We start from the raw sequence: 18,288 nt of genomic DNA, 5'->3' as shown, positions 1-18,288 counted from the left end.
TGTCTGACCTGAGCTTGATCTGTTCAAATTAGATATAATGACATATGCAGTAATTGCCTTCGTCTGAAGACTTTGGGCCCCGATTCATCAAGGCTTTCACTCCAGTGTTTTGGCATAAAAGCTTTGAAAAGTTGGAAGTTTAGGCACAACTTGGAGTTCTTGGTAAAACTTAGCATCTTCACACCAGTTTCTCATGGCAGAAGTTATAACTCCACAACTCGTCTAACTCATGACAATCGGTGGCGTTCACTGAAAGAATGTCACTCCAGTCCCTGACTATTTTAGCATATAATATAATTCATCCCAGGAAGGGTTGCCAACTTGAGTTGTTTGATTGTACTTAAGAGTAATTTTTGGTAAGCTGTCCAGAAAAAAAACAAAAAAAAAAACCAAAGTTCTTCAGCTCCAAAAAAAACCTTCACGGATGCCTTGCTTTTTTATATTTTTTTTACTGGTAAGGCAAAGTGCCCTATTTTTACAGACTGTTCTGGAGTATTGGCAACCCTGATCCTAAAGGTATGTGCACACGTTGCGGATTCTGCTGCGGATTTTTCCGCAGCGGATTTGGAAAATCCGCAGTGCAAAACCACTGCGGTTTTCGCTGCGGATTTTATAGCGGTTTCTTCTGCGGATTCCACTGCAGTTTTACATTTGCAGTTTCCTATTGGTGCAGGTGTAAAACTGCTGCGGAATCCGCACAAAGAATTGACATGCTGCAGAAAATAATCCGCTGCGTTTCCGCACGTTTTTTTTCCGCAGCATGTGCACAGTGGTTTTTTTTTTTTCCCATAGGTTTACATGGTACTGTAAACTTAGGGCAAACTGCTGCGGATCCGCAGCGTCAAAACCGCTGCGGATCCGCAACGTGTGAACATAGCCTTAGTGTGATGTAACGGTGGAAAAAAGCAATTCTGCCATTGTGTTGGTATTTTATTTTTTTTTGCTTTTATGTTGATCGTTCATGGTTTTTTTTTTTTTTTTAATATCTTATTTTTAATGGGGGGAAGTGTAATTCAAATTTTACAAATTTTTTTTTTTTTTTACCCCGCCCCCCAGTACATCCCTCATGACGGGAGGTAGTCCTACTCATCCTCTAGGGACAGGAAACATGAAGTTAAAAGCCTTTTCCACGTCACCCTCAGTGTTTTTCCTGTCCCTAGCAGGAGGGAGGAGAGATGGAAGGGGGAGGGGTATGCAGGAAGGAATAAAGGCAAGAAAGCCTCAAAGTCGACTTTATCCAGGTGGATTACTTCAACTATTTCTCAGTCATACAAATCAGAAAACAGCCCCACTTAAAATTAAAGCTCACTCCACAGGAGCAATTTTGGTGTCCTGGGCTGAGAGCTGGAGCTTCCGCAGACCAAATTTGCAGAGCTGCTACTTTGTCTAATATAACAACTTTCTGTAGACACTACAAGCTAGATGTAATGTAAGGTTAGCAGTTGGCTTATGGATGCAAAGTCCTGCAGGCATTGGTCCTACCCTGAGATGCTATTGATTTGGTATTTCTCCAGTTGTGCTGTCATGAGGGACATCCTAGGGAAAATGGGAATTAGTTCTACCAGTAATTATATTTCCAGGAGTCCATCATGACGACGGCACAATTACATTCCCTCCCCTGAATTCTGAAAGCTTATGTGAGGTTAACATTTGTAAAGCATTCAATAAAATGGAGTTGCTTCCATCCTGGTGGGGTGATTGGTAAAGACACTGGGGGTGAGGCGGAAGAGGTGGGGGCTTTTAACATCTTGTGCTGCTTGTCTCTAGAGGATGAGTGGGACTACCTCCTGTCCTGCTGTCATGATGGACCCCTGGAAAGGAAATACAATTACTGATAGGACTAAAAATATATATATATATATATTTTTTTTTTTTTTATCCCGTCTTCAATCCCCACACCCGTCTTTATTCATGCAGCATTTGGATCCCTTGCTCTATATATTGCATTACCATGGTGTTTCACAATATCATTAAAAGGTCTCCTATGAATGCCTGGGCTTCCCATCAGTGAATGCCTGGGCTTCCCATCAGTGCCAAGTTGGTAGCCAGAAGGGACTTCAGCAGGCAAGGAGCTAATGGGACCCAGTGAGTGTATGCACCATTGATCTCTCCATTTAAATGCCATCAGTGACAGCACCAACTAAATCCGTGTTCCCCAACTCCAGTCCTCAAGACCCACCAACAGATCATGTTTTCAGGATTTCCTTAGTATTGCATAGGTGATGGAATCGATGCTTGAGCAGGTGACGAAATTTATCTCTTGAGCAATACTAAGGATATCCTGAAAACATGACCTGTTGGTGGCTCTTGAGGACTGGAGTTGAAAAATGCTTGTCTAAATGCTTAAAGTGAACCTGTCAGATGGATTTAATCAACTAAAATATCATTTTAATCAGTATAACGGCACTGACCTGACAGTGTCTGTAGGTTACTGAGCACAATCCTGCTAACAGGTTCAACTATCACCGAATAGTGCTCGACTCATATAAGGCAACCTTTAATAAATCTCAATCCAAAAAATATCAGTCAGACAATTATTAATTTTTTTTCAGTCAACACCCCATAAAATGATATGGGTCTCCTATCTGGTACAAAAAAGAAGGAATATTTCACCCGAAGGGTATGTGCCCACGGTCTGTAAACGCTGCTTGTTTGACGCTGCGCAGAGCTGCAGCGTCAAACACGCAGCGTCCAGATGTTCCAGCATAGTGGAGGGGATTTTATGAAATCCCGTGTCCACTATGCGTGGAAACACGCATCCGACTTCCCTGCGACTCCGGACATGCTGTGCGTCTTTTCAGATCGCAGCATGTCCGTGCTACCTGCGGCGACGCTGCGTCGCCGCAAGTAATATCACAGGGCGCTATGCGAGGGTGCGATGATCCCGGATGTGTACAGTTAACACATCCGGCATCATCGCGTCCCAGAAAGGGGGCGGGGCTTAGCGCCGAGCGGCGATACCGCCGGCCATCCTGACCGTGGACACGTACCCTAATAGGTTACTAAAATAACCCTTCCAACCAGCGGAGGTTGGCACCCTAGACCTGTGCATTGGTGCCCCTGCTAACCGTCGACTCTCCCTTCCTTTCCGTAAGTAACCCTATACAGATACGGTGCACAGAAAAAATTCTCATAGTACCATATGTAATAAATTTAGTACCCAACCTTTGCTATACCATATGGTACGTGCAATATATCAGAGGGAGAGGAGATTGACCAAAAGCAAACCCCAAAATAGTTTAGAAAAATAGGCAGATAGTACGGTAGTTGTAATATATATTCCCTTAAAAAATAAATAAATAGTGCCGGCAACAGTATCCTTCATAGATCATCAGCATGTAGATACTTCTCCGATAACAATCAGATTTCACAATATAGGTGTCAAAATAGAGAATATCCCAGCATAGCCATCATAGGCAATCATTATGTCATATCTCAATCGATATTATATTTATATTGCACATTGCCCAGGAAGAAAAGGAACATACCGTATATCCAAAACAAGTTCCCATAACACACATAGTAAGGGAGAAAAGACCAAGGTGCTATTAATTATATTCCTCAGAGGGATTAGATAATCAGTTTAGACCCTCTATTTATTAGTCATTCAGAGGTTTTAGTACCCCATAGAAACCAAGATCAACAAATGGCCAGTATGCATAATTTCTCAACGCGTTTCCCCAACAGTTGGTTCCTCAGGAGAACATGCTGGTATAGAAATCCCATAAAAGGGAGACTTATTTTGTCTATGTATCAGGGTGACAACGTGGGAATAATGCCATATTCGCATGTCAGGAGCCAATATCCGCCATGTTAACAGGTTCCCTTTAATATAGAAGCTCAGTTTCTGAGCATGACCCACACACCATGACCTGCTCCATGACAGAGATGTCATGGAGTGTTAAAGGGTTAAGTTAGACTTTGGTCTGACATGGCATCGGCAAAGACACACATTCAGCTGAAATGTTTTGCAGCACAGACCCTGCGCTATCCAATGCCTGCTTGTTAGTGACAAGGCAGCTCATGGCAGTGTGCACACCAAAGTCCGCTTCTGGCTACAGAGGAGGAGTCATGAGAGCGGGGGAGAGTAAGAATAATCGTTTTTCTTTTTAAAATGTGCTGGATAATAGCGGAAGGGGGGGGATTATTATACCAGTAAGGGATCCAGTATGGGTGGATTTATTCCTAGAAGAGGCCAGGATTGGGGGACACTATACCATGAAGGGATCCAGAATTGGGGACATTATTAGTGGAAGGGGCCAGGCTGAGGACATTATTACTGGAAGGGGCCCGTGTAGGGGGACATCATTACAGGAAGCAGCCAGGAAGGGGACATTATTACATGGGGGTGAACATGCATGTTTATAGAATTTAGAATGCTAGGAGAGCCCATACATCTGACCAACATGCAGCTTTGGCCAAGATCCAAATTCTGCATCGGGGCCCATCCGAATCCTCTCACAAACTTGAATGTATGACAAGGGTAAATATAACAGCTCACAAAGAAAAACCCTATTTAAAATGTAACCTTTAATGCATATATTAAAACATGAATTACAACATATAGATATCCCCTAAATACAAAAAATGCCTTAAAAATGGGCTACAGACAGCTAGAAAAACTCTAGTCTTATAAATCTCGCTAGCACCATGCCAGTCAAACTAGTACCCACCTCCACTAAAAAAAAATGGAGCAGATGCAAAAGGTGAGCCCACCTCACAATCAAAAAAGAAATGGCACCAAAAACAGTTACCCTTATATAAGGTGATACAGTTGTGCTTACATCTAGCAACAGTCTCACTCAGCCAATGTGCAGAAATAAGTGATCTGTCCCTAAATACCAATTTACCTGGATGCCTACCTTGGTGCGGAGGTTGGCACCCTAAGAAGACGAGAATGGTGCCCCGCTCATCCGGCGGCTGTCCCTATTCTACTACACCTTATAAGACTCCACTCTGAAACAGAGGGCCAGATGGCCTGTTTTGGCTATGTAATGACAAAGTAGCTAAGATAATGTATGCACTGCTATGAAAAAAATCAGCCAGCCAAAATTAGAATATGTAGGTATGGAGAAAAAAGGGACAGTCAGGCAGACTTAACCACTCATAGCCAGTACATACAATAGTAACTGATACAAGGTCACAACAATTGGTATTTGGGTGCTATTGTAGCATCATATGCATAACCGTATTAGCATCCCCAAACCATCATAAAACATAGGGACTATATGGTGCCAATATAAACATACAAACTGTCACAAAAATACATGAACATATATCTAAACAAAATAATACCACACTGGCGCTAAGGAAAGTGGCACTGAAGCTGCTGATACCAAGCAGATGTTGTGTCACCTCTGTCACTGGTAAAGAATACAGAAAATAAATTAAAAGGTATCGCGCTAGGAGCAATAGTTTGTGCTGTGCTGGATATCAACCATAAGTTTTAAGAATCAAGGAGACTGGTGCACTGGTAGCCCAATGATAGTGGTAATATACGATGCTGTCAGTAGCGGTCTCATATGGTAAATGATGAATGCTTACTTGTCTGTGAGTTCCTGAATCTCAACCATGGGAAGCTGTCCAGATCCAATTGGTAAACCGTAGGTGCTGCGGTGCTGGATACTTCGGTGTCTAGGCAGCGGGAGCAGACAGAATCGCGCAGAGCCAGGAGCGCCCCAGCCAGTGGCGTCCCTGGATTCGCGCCTGAAAAAAATGGCCGACAAAGCTCAGCAGCGTGTGATGTCACAAGGCTACCGAGCCTTGCTGGGGCAAAATACAACCAACGCATTTCAAGGGACTCCGTCCCTCTTCATCATGGTTACCGCTCCTTACTACCGCTTGCTAGATATATGCTAGCCGACCCTAGTACCTGACCTATTAACACCTAATGTGCTGGATAAAGAGTACCTGCAGCCATATTCAGATAGATCACATTGCAGGATTATGAACAAAATGATACTCATTTGCTGGTGTGCCCTCCACTGTATTCTCACCATAGTCTGCATTGGTTATTCAATCATAGTTAAATGCTGATGCTCAGTGGACTTAAAAAGAGAGTTGAGGAATGCCTGCAAGAAAAAAATGGGAGTGAATGGAAAGGGAAAAAACTTTAAAATAATACCTTTTTTTAATGTATAAAAATTAAAATTTAAAACCACAAATATGCGTGAATATGTTGATGTAAATAAAATTCAGATTAAAATGTATAACCTGCTAAAGTACCATATTGACTGGATTAGCAGTATCCAGATGGGTAGGAACACCGACCTCGCTTGTTAAACCACCTAAACTGGTACTCCAATAGAATCTTTTATAAAAAAAAATTAAATTAAAAATTCTTAGTTATTAAAAATCTTTTTATTTTATTTCAAAAAATTATTTTTATTTACAAAATGGCCGAAGCGCTAAAACCTACTAGTATTAAAAAGCATGTAATTCCAACTCATGGTTAAGACCTTTAGGGCCAAACTGTCCAGAGTGAAAATCCACTGGGACTCCACTCTGGACATTTGTTTAAGAAAATCTCCCCCTCTTTGATTTTGGGAAACGATCTGTATACCACAAAAATAGACATTCCTCAAGGACTGGTTGTGTTTGTCCCTGAAATGTCGTGAAAGAGGGTGTCCTACAAATCCTTTTTGAATATTTTTAAAATGCTCCTTGATACGCTCCATAAGATGTCATTTTGTGCGGCCTATGTATAGTTTCTTACATGGGCACTGAATTAAATAAATGACCCCTGTAGAGAAACAGGATATATTATCTTTAATACTGAATTCTTTAATGCCATCTGAGTCAGAAATTGTAAGTTGATGAATTTTCTTAAAAGAGGTATGTAAACATCCAAAGCACCCTCCACATGATAAAAAACCTACATTCGATTGGTCAGAGGTTTTGGAACAACCGAGTGGTAGCTTTCTACTCACTATAGCTGTAGGGGCTATAAGATTGCCCAGCAGCGTTTGGGCTCTTCTATATACAAACCTAGGATGGATAGGGAAAAATTCTATTAGTTTGTCTTTCTGTAAAACCGGCCAATGTTTACGAATGATGTGAACAAATCTATTACGGTATATCCCGCATTAAACTGTGTAACAAACGGCAAATTGTAAATTTGTTGTATTTTCCAAGTTATAGTTTTTAGTTTGCTTCAATAAAGATGCCCTAGTTGTTTCCGCTATCTCATGTTGTGTTTTTTCCAATAGGGGCCTGGGATACTATATATATATATATATATACACATATATACAGTAATTAAACACCAGAGCACAAAACAACACTCCAACAATGTCAGATAGCCAGTAAGGACTCAAACACAAAAAAGTCTCAATGATAACATTGTACTTATCTACTGGAGTGTAGTGCTGCATATAGGTGGCTGGAGCCCATGATAATATGGCTCTTCAGATAAAGAAATCAGACTCTTCGGACCCATTGGACTGTAGTTACGCCACTGATTCAAAGAGCATTAAAATAGCAACATTAAAGTGATGGATACAAATACAAGTGTATATGGTGTCATTTGTTGCTGTATCCATAGCTTTTTTTTTTCTTTATTTTGTGGACTACTTGTGCCTACATGAATACAAGTAGTGGGTTTTTTTTTCTCTGAATGCATGACTCCAAATGACCTTTATAGAGGTTGTCCGCTACTACTTGAGTAAAAATGTTTGGCTCCAATAAAATGAAAAAACAGCCAACACTCGCGTCACGTGCTGGCACCGTTCCAGCGGTGTCAGCACTCTCTCTACATGGGGATCATGTGTGGTTGTATGACATGTGACCCCAGCACTCAAGCAGCAGTAATGTCACTGTTCCCGCCTTCAGACAAATTGAACATGAAGAGGAAGTCTGGGCTGCAACTACTCTCACTTCCTCTTCATGTTCAATTCGACACGAGGTGGGGACAGTGACCCAACACTGATTGGGCATCACGTGTCAAAACAGCAGCACGGGAGCAGCCGGGAAAAGTGAGTGCCGACACCAAGGGAACGGCACCAGCACCATCATGGGAGGTGAGTATAGGCTTTTTTTAATTATTTTATTGGGGCCAAGCGTGGGGTATGAGAAGTTTCCCAAGTAGTGGATAATTTCTTAAATATGTTGATACAATTGAACATACTCTTGTAGAAGGAGTGATGTGAAAAGTCAAGGTGCGCTTCCTTCCCTCTCCTCCCCCGGGAGGCTGCAATTCCACCTATATCAGCCATTTCTGTTATGGTTCTCAATGGCAAGAGAACATAGCCCAGCAAACATAAGAACTAGCTCTTGGAAGGATGGAAACTAAACTGACCATGAACTAAACCTGCCGCACAACTAACAGTAGCCGGGTAGCGTTGCCTGCGTTTTATCCCTAGACGCCCAGCGCCGGCCGGAGGACTAACTAATCCTGGCAGAGGAAAATATAGTCCTGGCTCACCTCTAGAGAAATTTCCCCGAAAGGCAGACAGAGGCCCCCACATATATTGGCGGTGATTTAAGATGAAAATGACAAACGTAGTATGAAAATAGGTTTAGCAAAATTGAGGTCCGCTTACTCGATAGCAGGAAGACAGAAAGGGGACTTTCATGGTCAGCTGAAAACCCTATCAAAACACCATCCTGAAATTACTTTAAGACTCTAGTATTAACTCATAACATCAGAGTGGCAATTTCAGATCACAAGAGCTTTCCAGACACAGAAACGAAACTACAGCTGTGAACTGGAACAAAATGCAAAAACAAACAAGGACTAAAGTCCAACTTAGCTGGGAGTTGTCTAGCAGCAGGAACATGCACAGAAAGGCTTCTGATTACAATGTTGACCGGCATGGAAGTGACAGAGGAGCAAGGCTAAATAGCGACTCCCACATCCTGATGGAAACAGGTGAACAGAGGGGATGATGCACACCAGTTCAATTCCACCAGTGGCCACCGGGGGAGCCCAAAATCCAATTTCACAACCGTACCCCCCCCCTCAAGGAGGGGGCACCGAACCCTCACCAGAACCACCAGGGCGATCAGGATGAGCCCTATGAAAGGCACGGACCAGATCGGAGGCATGAACATCAGAGGCAGTCACCCAAGAATTATCCTCCTGACCGTATCCCTTCCATTTGACCAGATACTGGAGTTTCCGTCTGGAAACACGGGAGTCCAAGATTTTTTCCACAACGTACTCCAACTCGCCCTCAACCAACACCGGAGCAGGAGGCTCAACGGAAGGCACAACCGGTACCTCATACCTGCGCAATAATGACCGATGAAAAACATTATGAATAGAAAAAGATGCAGGGAGGTCCAAACGGAAGGACACAGGGTTAAGAATCTCCAATATCTTGTACGGGCCGATGAACCGAGGCTTAAACTTAGGAGAAGAAACCCTCATAGGGACAAAACGAGAAGACAACCACACCAAGTCCCCAACACAAAGCCGAGGACCAACCCGACGCCGGCGGTTGGCAAAAAGCTGAGTCTTCTCCTGGGACAACTTCAAATTGTCCACTACTTGCCCCCAAATCTGATGCAACCTCTCCACCACAGCATCCACTCCAGGACAATCCGAAGATTCCACCTGACCAGAAGAAAATCGAGGATGAAACCCCGAATTACAGAAAAAAGGAGACACCAAGGTAGCAGAGCTGGCCCGATTATTGAGGGCAAACTCCGCTAAAGGCAAAAAAGCAACCCAATCATCCTGATCTGCAGACACAAAACACCTCAAATATGTCTCCAAGGTCTGATTCGTCCGCTCGGTCTGGCCATTAGTCTGAGGATGGAAAGCAGACGAGAAAGACAAATCTATGCCCATCCTAGCACAGAATGCTCGCCAAAATCTAGACACGAATTGGGTTCCTCTGTCAGAAACGATATTCTCCGGAATACCATGCAAACGGACCACATTTTGAAAAAACAGAGGAACCAACTCGGAAGAAGAAGGCAACTTAGGCAGGGGAACCAAATGGACCATCTTAGAGAAACGGTCACACACCACCCAGATGACAGACATCTTCTGAGAAACAGGAAGATCCGAAATAAAATCCATCGAGATGTGCGTCCAGGGCCTCTTCGGGATAGGCAAGGGCAACAACAATCCACTAGCCCGAGAACAACAAGGCTTGGCCCGAGCACAAACGTCACAAGACTGCACGAAGCCTCGCACATCTCGAGACAGGGAAGGCCACCAGAAGGACCTTGCCACCAAATCCCTGGTACTAAAGATTCCAGGATGACCTGCCAACGCAGAAGAATGAACCTCAGAAATGACTTTACTGGTCCAATCATCAGGAACAAACAGTCTACCAGGTGGGCAACGATCAGGTCTATCCGCCTGAAACTAATGCAAGGCCCGCCGCAGGTCTGGAGAAACGGCAGACAATATCACTCCATCCTAAAGGATACCTGTAGGTTCAGAATTACCAGGGGAGTCAGGCTCAAAACTCCTAGAAAGGGCATCCGCCTTAACATTCTTAGAACCCGGCAGGTAGGACACCACAAAATTAAACCGAGAGAAAAACAACGACCAGCGCGCCTGTCTAGGATTCAGGCGTCTGGCGGACTCAAGATAAATTAGATTTTTGTGGTCAGTCAATACCACCACCTGATGTCTAGCCCCCTCAAGCCAATGACGCCACTCCTCAAAAGCCCACTTCATGGCCAAAAGCTCCCGATTCCCAACATCATAATTCCGCTCGGCGGGCGAAAATTTACGCGAGAAAAAAGCACAAGGTCTCATCACGGAGCAATCGGAACTTCTCTGCGACAAAACCGCCCCAGCTCCGATTTCAGAAGCGTCGACCTCAACCTGAAAAGGAAGAGCAACATCAGGCTGACGCAACACAGGGGCGGAAGAAAAGCGGCGCTTAAGCTCCCGAAAGGCCTCCACAGCAGCAGGGGACCAATCAGCAACATCAGCACCCTTCTTAGTCAAATCAGTCAATGGTTTAACAACATCAGAAAAACCAGCAATAAATCGACGATAAAAGTTAGCAAAGCCCAAAAATTTCTGAAGACTCTTAAGAGAAGAGGGTTGCGTCCAATCACAAATAGCCTGAACCTTGACAGGATCCATCTCGATGGAAGAGGGGGAAAAAATATATCCCAAAAAGGAAATCTTTTGAACCCCAAAAACGCACTTAGAACCCTTCACACACAAGGAATTAGACCGCAAAACTTGAAAAACCCTCCTGACCTGCTGGACATGAGAGTCCCAGTCATCCGAAAAAATCAAAATATCATCCAGATACACAATCATAAATTTATCCAAATAATCACGGAAAATGTCATGCATAAAGGACTGAAAGACTGAAGGGGCATTTGAAAGACCAAAAGGCATCACCAAATACTCAAAGTGGCCCTCGGGCGTATTAAATGCGGTTTTCCACTCATCCCCCTGCTTAATTCGCACCAAATTATACGCCCCACGGAGATCTATCTTAGAGAACCACTTGGCCCCCTTTATGCGAGCAAACAAATCAGTAAGCAGTGGCAACGGATATTGATATTTAACCGTGATTTTATTCAAAAGCCGATAATCAATACACGGCCTCAAAGAGCCATCTTTCTTAGCCACAAAGAAAAAACCGGCTCCTAAGGGAGATGACGAAGGACGAATATGTCCCTTTTCCAAGGACTCCTTTATATATTCTCGCATAGCAGCATGTTCAGGCACAGACAGATTAAATAAACGACCCTTAGGGTATTTACTACCCGGAATCAAATCTATGGCACAATCGCACTCCCGGTGCGGAGGTAATGAACCAAGCTTAGGTTCTTCAAAAACGTCACGATATTCAGTCAAGAATTCAGGAATCTCAGAGGGAATAGATGATGAAATGGAAACCACAGGTACGTCCCCATGCGTCCCCTTACATCCCCAGCTTAACACAGACATAGCTTTCCAGTCAAGGACTGGGTTATGCGATTGCAGCCATGGCAATCCAAGCACCAACACATCATGTAGGTTATACAGCACAAGAAAGCGAATAATCTCCTGGTGATCCGGATTAATCCGCATAGTTACTTGTGTCCAGTATTGTGGTTTATTGCTAGCCAATGGGGTGGAGTCAATCCCCTTCAGGGGTATAGGAGTTTCAAGAGGCTCCAAATCATACCCACAGCGTTTGGCAAAGGACCAATCCATAAGACTCAAAGCGGCGCCAGAATCGACATAGGCATCCGCGGTAATAGATGATAAAGAACAAATCAGGGTCACAGATAGAATAAACTTAGACTGTAAAGTGCCAATTGAAACAGACTTATCAAGCTTCTTAGTACGCTTAGAGCATGCTGATATAACATGAGTTGAATCACCGCAATAGAAGCACAACCCATTTTTTCGTCTGAAATTCTGCCGTTCACTTCTGGACAGAATTCTATCACATTGCATATTCTCTGGCGTCTTCTCAGTAGACACCGCCAAATGGTGCACAGGTTTGCGCTCCCGCAGACGCCTATCGATCTGGATAGCCATTGTCATGGACTCATTCAGACCCGCAGGCACAGGGAACCCCACCATAACATCCTTAATGGCATCAGAGAGACCCTCTCTGAAATTCGCCGCCAGGGCGCACTCATTCCACTGAGTAAGCACAGCCCATTTACGGAATTTCTGGCAGTATATTTCAGCTTCGTCTTGCCCCTGAGATAGGGACATCAAGGCCTTTTCAGCCTGAAGCTCTAACTGAGGTTCCTCATAAAGCAACCCCAAGGCCAGAAAAAACGCATCCACATTGAGCAACGCAGGATCCCCTGGAGCCAATGCAAAAGCCCAATCCTGAGGGTCACCCCGGAGCAAGGAAATCACAATCCTGACCTGCTGAGCAGGATCTCCAGCAGAGCGAGATTTCAGGGACAAAAACAACTTGCAATTATTTTTGAAATTTTGAAAGCAAGATCTATTCCCCGAGAAAAATTCAGGCAAAGGAATTCTAGGTTCAGATATAGGAACATGAACAACAAAATCTTGTAAATTTTGAACTTTAGTGGTGAGATTATTCAAACCTGCAGCTAAACTCTGAATATCCATTTTAAACAGGTGAACACAGAGCCATTCCAGGATTAGAAGGAGAGAGAGAGAGAAAGGCTGCAATATAGGCAGACTTGCAAGAGATTCAATTACAAGCACACTCAGAACTGAAGAGAAAAAAAAAAAAAAAAATCTTCAGCAGACTTCTCTTTTCTCTCCTTTCTCTGTCAATTAATTTAACCCTTTTTTGGCCGGTCAAACTGTTATGGTTCTCAATGGCAAGAGAACATAGCCCAGCAAACATAAGAACTAGCTCTTGGAAGGATGGAAACTAAACTGACCATGAACTAAACCTGCCGCACAACTAACAGTAGCCGGGTAGCGTTGCCTGCGTTTTATCCCTAGACGCCCAGCGCCGGCCGGAGGACTAACTAATCCTGGCAGAGGAAAATATAGTCCTGGCTCACCTCTAGAGAAATTTCCCCGAAAGGCAGACAGAGGCCCCCACATATATTGGCGGTGATTTAAGATGAAAATGACAAACGTAGTATGAAAATAGGTTTAGCAAAATTGAGGTCCGCTTACTCGATAGCAGGAAGACAGAAAGGGGACTTTCATGGTCAGCTGAAAACCCTATCAAAACACCATCCTGAAATTACTTTAAGACTCTAGTATTAACTCATAACATCAGAGTGGCAATTTCAGATCACAAGAGCTTTCCAGACACAGAAACGAAACTACAGCTGTGAACTGGAACAAAATGCAAAAACAAACAAGGACTAAAGTCCAACTTAGCTGGGAGTTGTCTAGCAGCAGGAACATGCACAGAAAGGCTTCTGATTACAATGTTGACCGGCATGGAAGTGACAGAGGAGCAAGGCTAAATAGCGACTCCCACATCCTGATGGAAACAGGTGAACAGAGGGGATGATGCACACCAGTTCAATTCCACCAGTGGCCACCGGGGGAGCCCAAAATCCAATTTCACAACACATTTCTTCTCTTCCACCACCTCTGCTATCCATCTTGCCTCTTCAGGTGTGGTGATCAGGGCCTCCTCTGCGTACATGGTCAGGAGGTGTTTTGGGTGCTGAGGTGGACTCACCACCTTAGTTGGGCCGCCTATGTCCACTCGCCTCAGCTGCATTGGTTTGGCTCCACAGCCGCAACTGACCTTCCTCTCATTCCACTTTCTGATTCCGGCTGTGGCATGAGAACCTACTGCTTCCGTCAAACAGATCTCCATGGGGCCCTCAACTGGGACATCTGCTTCCCACAGAATTATGGGCCACTGTTCCTGCTCTGGAAGCGCCGCTTCCAGTCCATGCGGCCATACTTCCACAAAAGGACATACTGTAATGCTACCTCTCCTGGTCTGGTCCGATCAGTAATGGAGCTGAGCTGCTCACCACAAGGAGTACTTCTGGACCATGCCTGTCACTGGGTGAGATCACTTCCAGCAGCTCTGTCCATTCTGCACATGTCCCTGCCCGTTCTCCAATAACTAGCAGCGGGGTTTCTTCTTTCTTCACCAGAGGTGGGCTCTGCTCACGATGGGCCAAACGGATTTTTGCCCAACTTGCTTCCTGCCAATTCCCACACCATCATCCTCCATCTTGAGACTTCTAACTGTTGCCTTTTTGACCGCTTCAGGGGTTCATCTGCTCTCAATGCGAGGACTTTTGAACCTGCTGACTACACTAAGTTGTAAGGTGCCCAAAAGCGGTAGTCATGGGCGAGGGGGCTTTCTTCCCACACCTTTGCATCCCACATATAAAATGTGTCCCAGTTCACATGTGCTGTGTGTTATGCAGAACACTTACGGTTTGGCCAAAAGTCTTCTCTGTCTCCAGGCTTCCGGATCCAGGAACAGTCGCACATAAATCAGGGGACATCCACTTCTTATCAACCAGTTCAACTTGACAGTCCAAGTTCAACTGATGACAAAGCACAGCACATTATCATGTTCTCTGTTTGTTCAGCCTGAACTATCCCTTCACATATTCGCTTCTTCAGCCCCTGGGTTCTTCTGTTCAGCTCTGCAGTATTCTCGAGATCCACCCCAGTTCCCTCACTCATTTCCCCGTCCTGCTTCCACTTGTTGGAAGAGAATAATGCACTCTTTCTTGTACCTAGTTGGGGCCATAGGCCCCGGACATTACAGGAGTGTCCAAAGAAAGTTGACGACGTTGTCATACTGCCAGAACAATAGGTTCTTCTTGAGCCCTCCGGCCTTGAACTCTCACTAACACTATCTAACCTATTCAGGAAGTGATTCCAGTTTTGTATGACCTTGGCACCCTCCCATGTAACTGTTTCCTAACCTGAACACTACTTCCTACAATATGCCAACCACTGCATATTTACCCTTCCTTGATCTAACCTCTAAGCCCTATACTAAATCTTTTACCCTAAATCAAACTCTATACTTTCCCTATATACTACACATTACTAATATTGAACTGCATGCATTAGTACTTATTAGATTCTATAGATTTTCACATACTAAATTACTCCATAGAAATACAGTAAAATCACATTTCACAACACACATTTTATAAACTTGTCTTTCCGGGAGGAGGGCACATGACAGTCCCTTTCACACTCTTCCACATGAATGAGTCTGTATAATGGTGCCACCATAATGAGAATTGTATTCCGGTTGACAATCACCTCCAGGGAGGCATGATTAGAGGATTAATCTGGGGGTAGAGATACCCTCCAAATTAAGCCTGCCTTATTAGTATAAGTGACGCTGTGTAATAAAAATATTTTTTAAGAGCCTCCTACCTAAGTAAGCACATACATCAAACACCTTAATCAGAGCAAAGAAATCTGCACCCATCCCGCTATTGTGGTGGTTGGGAAAAGTCATGGGGCCTGACAGGTTCCCTTTATCCCCATATTGCATATGCATCACAGGGTGCACTTTATACACCTCTTTAAATGTTATTGTCAAACTCGTAAGTAAATATCTGTAATAGTAACATCTGTCTGCAGTGCGCTAAGATTATAACATCCTATAAAGTTTTATTAGCATTTCTGTAGCTTGCATTATTTAGTATAGCCTCTGAGGCTGCACAAACACACCCAGTATTTGTCGTTCTCTGCCCTTAAAACGTGGTGTGCTGTGAGGATCCTTTTACATCGGAAGATAAATTGCCTGCAATAAATACTTATGGACTGTATGGCAAGTTTATCAGAGGACACTCATGAAATACAATGTTTGCAGCAAGTTTATTATGCCAGATTCATAAGAACCATTGTTTGTAGGAAACACATTATTGTTGGCAGCACGCTCACTGCTTACACGAGCTCATGTGCTACGACAATAAAGAACTGCAGAAAATACATCATTGATGACAAGTCGGCATGTTATCGATGGAATTGCACTGATGATCCGGTTTACAATGGAAAATTGCCTAAAGTCAATGTGTAAAATGCCTTTTGGAGATGGCACTGAATTTTCCAATTGTTAAGACACCCAGACTGGGAAACCAGGGCGATCATGTGTCTACAATTAGATACAATTAAATACAGTACAGAGTCATGTTTAGTGTTAAAAGTCAGAGAAACGGACAATGCGCCCACATCTCCAGGACTAGCTTTTATTTATTTTTATTTTTTTTAGGTTTTGGATGGTGTAAAGTGGAATAAAGAGATTCTCACATCGGTACATCATACAAAGGCTCCTGATCAGAGAAGCGCAGCTTACTGTCATTTCTATAGGACTTTATTTTACAACATTTCAGTTTCCATCTGCAAACATATTTATTAGGTGTATTTATGTCAATGAAATGTTAAAACAAACCTGTCATAGTTTCTGCCCTCAGTGCCATTCTCTGTGTCACAGTATATCTGTCAGGTGTACAGTAATCCATATACAGTTGTGTGAAAAAGTGTTTGCCCCTTCCTGATTTTTTAATCTTTTGCATGTTTGTCACACGTAAATGTTTCAGATCAGCAAACAAATTTAACCCTGGAGGTATTTTCGTTCTCTCCCTCTACTAACCTACCTTTGCCTGACATTGCCATCTCCGTGTGCGGTTCCACCATTACTCCAAAGCAACATGCCCGCTGCCTTGGGGTCATCCTTGATTCCGAGCTTTCATTCACCCCCCACATCCGATCACTGGCTCGCTCTTCTTATCTGCATCTCAAAAACATTTCTAGAATTCGCCCTTTTCTTACTTTCGACTCTGCAAAAACTCTTACTGTTTCTCTTATTCATTCCCGTCTGGACTATTGTAACTCTCTACTAATCGGCCTCCCTCTTACCAAACTCTCCCCGCTCCAATCTGTCCTGAATGCTGCTGCCAGGATCATATTCCTCACCAACCGTTACACCGATGCCTCTACCTTGTGCCAGTCATTACACTGGCTACCCATCCACTCCAGAATCCAGTACAAAACTACTACCCTCATCCACAAAGCACTCCATGGCTCAGCACCACCCTACATCTCCTCTCTGGTCTCAGTCTACCACCCTACCCGTGCCCTCCGCTCCGCTAATGACCTCAGGTTAGCATCCTCTATAATCAGAACCTCCCACTCCCGTCTCCAAGACTTTACACGTGCTGCGCCGATTCTTTGGAATGCACTACCTAGGTTAATACGATTAATCCCCAATCCCCACAGTTTTAAGCGTGCCCTAAAAACGCATTTGTTCAGACTGGCCTACCGCCTCAACGCATTAACCTAACTATCCCTGTGTGGCCTATTAAAAATAGAAAAAAGCAAAACAAAACAAAACACATAATCAGGTTCCTTGCATCGTGTTCTCATACACCTTATGCAGTTAATAGCACTCTGTGTCTGTACTGCTACATACTTAGGCAGTTAACTGGTTCATGCAGCTTTACATGAACACCCGAGCCTTACACTATGGCCGGTCCAAATAACTAAAGCAATTGTTACCATCCACCTCTCGTGTCTCCCCTTTTCCTCATAGTTTGTAAGCTTGCGAGCAGGGCCCTCATTCCTCCTGGTATCTATTTTGAACTGTGATTTCTGTTATGCTGTAATGTCTATTGTCTGTACAAGTCCCCTCTATAAGTTGTAAAGCGCTGCGGAATATGTTGGCGCTATATAAATAAAAATTATTATTATTATTATTTTGCGTTTTCGTTTTTCGCTCCCCTCCTTCCCAGAGCCATAACCTTTTTATTTTTCCGTCAATATGGCCATGTGAGAACTTGTTTTTTTGCGGAAAGAGTTGTACTTTTGTACAACACCATTGGTTTTACCATGTCGTGTACTAGAAAACAGGAAAAAAAATTCAAGTGCGGTGAAATTGCAAAAAAGTGCAATCCCACACTTGTTTTTTGCTTGGCTTTTTT

Source organism: Ranitomeya variabilis, chromosome 3 (genome assembly GCF_051348905.1).
Source record: "Ranitomeya variabilis isolate aRanVar5 chromosome 3, aRanVar5.hap1, whole genome shotgun sequence".
NCBI lineage: Eukaryota > Metazoa > Chordata > Amphibia > Anura > Dendrobatidae > Ranitomeya > Ranitomeya variabilis.
The sequence above is the reverse complement of the archived record's forward strand: the minus strand, read 5'-3'. Positions refer to the sequence as shown.